This window comes from Oncorhynchus mykiss, chromosome 6, assembly GCF_013265735.2.
Source record: "Oncorhynchus mykiss isolate Arlee chromosome 6, USDA_OmykA_1.1, whole genome shotgun sequence".
NCBI classification, from domain to species: domain Eukaryota; kingdom Metazoa; phylum Chordata; class Actinopteri; order Salmoniformes; family Salmonidae; genus Oncorhynchus; species Oncorhynchus mykiss.
Window position 1 is genome coordinate 47,665,093 of NC_048570.1, and position 5,569 is coordinate 47,670,661.

The following is a 5,569-nucleotide window of genomic DNA, read 5'->3' on the forward strand; positions in this document are numbered from 1 at the left end:
TCTCTCATCCAGACCGCCTAAGGAATCCTCAGACCCTGTCAGAGAGCACTGTGATTCTGGGGAGGTTGCCCCACTCCTCAGGTTCACCCCCATGATACGAGCTAGCGCTGGTAGGAGAATGCGGAGGGCTGTCTGGGTCACGACTTTAACAATCTTCAGACACAGCATGGAGAGCTGCTCGAATGTGAGCTATGGCCAACAAACAGAGTAATGTTTTTGTCAATCAAGCAATTCCATGACACCATTCCCTATATAGCGCACAACTTTTGACCAGAACCTTATGTGGAGAGACTTACATTATTTTTCATGCCCTGCTGAATCACTCTCCATTGGCTAGAGAAAAGAAAGGAAACATATTTTACCTGCACACTGGTGTTGAGTTAGTGGAGTCACTAGATAGCCATGTCAGGGAAAATAAACGTGTATTTATTTAAGCAATTAGCAAGTCCATGAGATATTTTGTTCTTGATTTACAGGAATAGTTAGGTGTGTGGTTACAGTGATGTTAGGGTTAGGTGTAGTGTTTGAAATCCCATTTGTGGTTAGAAGGTGCACTATGACTATAAATTCAGAGTTGTTGTATGTGAGGTTGGAAAAAGACATGGGACTTGCTCATCAGTTAGACTCCTCAGGAAGGAGAGGAGGATTGGGGCACAGCATGTCCCAATCTTGAGAGAAGGCATTAGAGTCCTCTGAGCCTCCTTCTCCAGCTGCTCAATGATAGATCCCCTTTCCCGGAAACCACACCCGGGTGTCTGAGAAGACTCTGGGAAACCGCAAAGAGAAATCTAAAGTTGAATCTGAACTTGATCCCTAATTTCCTTCACCTTTAGGGATTTGATTGCACTGGACAGGTAAAAGCACATCTCTCTGCAGGCCTCCACTATATTGCTTTCACCTATTTAGATACTATCTACTCAGATCGGTGCTGATGAATTTGAACACAACCTGCACCCAACATGAAGTAATCTCGGACCTGCACCAATGCTGCTGTCCTCCTCCACGGAAGTCTTCTTGGCACCGCCACTGGACTTACGTTTAGCCTACATGACAACAGATTATAGGTCTAATAGCAGATCTAAGGTCAGTGTAGCGTCTCCTCCTAATGCTTTAAGGCTAGGATTTAGTGATAGTAAACTAATCCTAGATCTGTGCCTAAGTAGGCAGAGCATGTGTAAAGGACAGCATATTTCTTACCTTGCCTCCTGTCCTGTTCTTGTTGGTCTCATGTGTCTCTGTTTCATCCTTCATGTTCTCCACGACTTTATTTTGGTCATCCGGGGGATCGTCCCATTTCACGCTCTGGTGGATAAATAAGAGGTCAATATCAGTCCTAGGTTGTGACTTTATGAAACAACTTATTCGCTCCTATTTTAAACAAAACGGCAATAGTGGTCAGATTTCAGGCCATGGATCAAACCAGTGAGACCTATTGCTGTGTTGGTGACCTACTATATTGTTAGTAATTTCTCCTCTAAACTCAAAATAGGCAAATGAACTATACCTTGCTGTCATCTGACATGATGAGTGGCTTATTGTTGTAGGCTGTTTAGAGGAAATACTAATACCTCCTTTGAAAAAACGTCAGTGAACCATCGGCAGACAACTGAAGTGAATATGAACGTCCTTGAATTATGCCAAAGCATTGTTGAATACTCGATTCCGATTGGCTGAAGCCAGAGCATTCTTCAAAGATGTCATACACACATGATGTCACAATTAGGCCTAAGTCTAATATCTATATGAATTGTCAATTTCATTAGAAAACAAATCAAAGCTTGTCAAAGTTCTGCCAAACGAAAATATGTCTAAGTGCACGTTTTTGCGTTTAATTTATGGTTTATCATGCATCGTCATTCATAACCATATACAAAAACGTAACTCGCTGCCATCCATTAGCTATAATTCTGAGGTTGTAGATCTGCAAAACTAGAACGTGCAATAAATTATAACCACTTGCAGAATAATTTCAAATCAAAGACGTTCCGCTGCATAGAGCTGACACGTTTCTTGGCGTCAGGGGACAGTGCCATGGTTCTGAAATGTTTCGAGTCTGGGCAGCACCTGAGACCGCGGCATGGTGCTGAAATGGAGCAGGGCTCAGTTCTATGGATATCTCATGCGGATTTTCCTGCTAGCCTATGTATAACGATACTATAATTACATTATTTTCATCCATCCGTCAACACAAATGGCATGTCAACGTTCCCCAAATAATAATGCAATGAAGCCAAGCCGAGATGTATGGTTCTTCATCCAGAGTACGAAGCACCACTGTATCATCTAAAACCTTCAGAGAGATCCCTTAAAACTGTAGTATAAATTCTCCACGGCTGTTATGGTAGCTAGGTTAATTTAGCGAGACATGGACAAATCCAACACATAGCGTTTCTACTGAGTCCTGCTTAGAGGTGACTGACCGTCATGTTGCTAGTTGTAATGACGCTTTTAAAACAAGAATAGTTATTTGTAATTGCTCTGGGAGCTAATTATTGCAGAGCCCAGCTACACATCCTGCTCGCTGGGCTCATTATGGACAGCCATTGAGCAGTTCAGGTGAAAAAGTCAGCCAGATCTGATCCCTATAACATACATGATACTAGGATCCTGTAGCAACCTGCCGGCCTGCACAATCCTCCATGGCACGAATGCTACACGCGCAATATGGTATGCTAACATCCCACAACAATTCCCCAATTGGAATTACTTGCCTAAACTTCCAATCATACTTATTTTCTAATATCAACCATAGTTTCTGCACTTAAGGCAGACTTGCCATTAGAACAAGATGGGATTAGGACAACTGTAAAGCTCATTAAACGTAGGCTAAAATGAACCTTACCTGGCTGTCGTCAGCCATTATGTGTAGCCCGTTAATTAAGGCTCTGAGCCTCTGATACTGCAGCTGTTCTGATAGGCTACTGTAGCTGTTCTGTAACTGTTAAACTAGTCTAATCGTATCCGTTGGAAACTGGTCAGTGAACCGTCCTCAAACACAATGAACTGATGACAATATGGACATGAACCTTCACATTAAGATATCAAATACATGACGTCAGATATGCCTAGAGGTATTGTTGACTTATCATAGTGTCACAGTACGTGCTGTTGACAGCCTGCCCCGAAATCAAAAAGGAACATGGATTTTGTGAAATCTGTTGTGAATGTATCGGGAATGTTTTTACAATTATATAACTGCCTTCATTTTACTGGACACCATGAAGAGTAACTGCTGCAGCTAAAGGGGATCCACAATAAATACAAACCCAATGCACCATGTATCAACTTGTTTTGACATATCACATGGGATATGACAGTTCCTGATTCTGAGATACTGTAAATCAACAGACCTTGAGAGGAGATAAAACATCATCTGTTGATCTATTTCACAGGTTGCCATGCATGTGATAATGTTATGCACCACGTAAATATACATTGCCTAAGGCTGCAGTGCTATACTCCATGGAGACAGTGCTCAATGTTCATTTTACATGATGGATATATGCTACTCCATTTCATACAATCAATCATCAATCAATCAGTACAATTTATTTATAAAGCCCTTTTTACATCAGCAGATGTCACAAAATGCTTATTCCGACACCCAGCTTAAAACCTCAAATAGCATGCAATGCAGATTTAGAAGCACGGTGGCTAGGAAAAACTCTCTAGAAAAACAGGAACCTAGGAAGAAACCTAGAGAGGAACCAGGCTCTGAGGGGTGGCTAGTCCTCTTCTGGCTGTGCCGGTGGAGATTATAAGTGTACATGGCCAGATCGTAAGGCCAGATCGTTATTCAAGTACTGTAGTTCAAACATTCTTCATAGATGACCAGCAGAGTCAACAACATAATGTGGTTACAGAGGGTGCAACAGGTCAGCACCTCCGGAGTAATTGTCAGTTGGCTTTTCATAGCCGAACATTCAGAGGTCGAGACAAAAGGTGTGGTAGAGGGAGAGAGAGAGGTGGGGGAGAGGGAGAGAGAGAGCGAAGATCGAAACAGCAGGTCCATGACAAGGTATCACGTCTGGAGAACACACATGCCTCTTCATGTGATACATGATGTTTGGCTGTGCTAAGTGTTATCTTATGGGTTTGGTGATTGTTCTGTGTGAAGCCGTATTCTGCATTGCATCATGGAATGTGATGTGAAATCCCTGGGCCTATGGCTGTTGAAGATACTCCACTGCACTGCCCTTCTCCCCCGATTGCTCAGTTTGGCCTGGCGGCCAGCTCTAGGAAGAGTCTTGGTGGTTCCAGACTTCTTCCGTTTAAGAATGATGGGGGCCACTGTGTCCTTGGGGACCTTCAATATTGCAGAAACGTTTTGGTACCCTTCACCAGATCTGTGTCTTGACACAATCATGTCTCTGAGCTCTGGACAATTCCTTCGACCTCATGGCTTGGTTTTTGCTCTGACATACACTGTCAACTGTTGGACCTTATAGTTTCAACATATAGAAAACATCTCAGAGGGTTGATCTAGCTGCAGATAGCTAATTCTCCTCTATGTGTTTTCCCCTTGCTGCTAATAAGCTCTTACCAATCTAACTAAATTAATAGAGAACATCTGGTTATCTGACAGTCTATGCAGCAACTATTGTATTAGAGTCAAGCTGTGGTTATTTTATTTATTTTCCTAGACAAGTCAGTTCAGAACAAATTCTTATTTACAATGACAGCTTAGGAACAGTGGGTTAACTACCTTGTTCAGGAGCAGAACGTCATATTTTTACATGGTTAGCTCAGGGATCTGACCTAGCAACCTTTCAGTTACTGGCCCAATGCTCTAACCACAAGGCTACCTGCTGCCCCAAGTCCTGCCAACTCAAAAACTGCACAATAAATGTGTAACCAAGGGGGAACTAGTGCATTTCTCTGAGAAAATCTGCTTCAGTATTATCAATCTTCCAAAACACTTGAAATTCTTGTAAAATCAATGGCATTTATTTGATCAAATAGACTTTGAAAGGGTAGACATGCAGAAATTCCTCTTGTCAAAAGTCTTGCTGTTACATAAGTAGTTCTTCATGCAGCGTAACAGGTTACAGGTTCTTCTTGGTGAAGCGCCTAAATGGCTTCATCATTGCTGAAAAGACCCTGACAATCAAGGATCGTTTTTTGACAGATATGGAGGGAGAAACCTCTCCAACTGGGGGGGGGGGGGGGGGGGGGGAAGAGATGCAGAATAGTAACGTTGAAAAATAACAAGTGCTATGAGTTTGGTAGGCATACCTATGTTTCTAACACACACCTAAAGCAAAACTACAAGCTATAGCAGAGCTCTTAAACATCCTTACCTATGCAATGTCCATCAGTAGAGGGAATCTCAGTCTGTTACTGGACTGAATGGCAGTCCAGCTGAGTAGGCCGGGTAGGCGGGGAGGTGGGCCTTAGGGATAGCTTTGGCACTGGATGCCACGATGAGTGCAAGCTAGCTGTGAGCTAGTTAGCTGCAAGCTGTGATCTAGCTGTGAAGATCAGAAGTAGTGGTCCAGGGATTACGGCAGGAATCCGGCGTTGTTGTGGAGAGACAGTCCGATACTAGTAGACTGGCAGTGACATGCTT

The 5,569-nt window shown here is 42.9% G+C and overlaps 1 long non-coding RNA gene across 1 annotated transcript; it reads right to left on the reverse strand.

The window, feature by feature from the left end:
• Positions 1-721: 721 nt before the first annotated feature.
• On the reverse strand, positions 722-1,432 carry LOC118964884. The gene is made up of 3 exons (XR_005052131.1): positions 1,198-1,432; positions 977-1,043; positions 722-766 (listed from the first exon to the last, which is right to left on the reverse strand). It is a non-coding gene; the product is annotated as an uncharacterized LOC118964884 (long non-coding RNA).
• Positions 1,433-5,569: the final 4,137 nt, after the last annotated feature.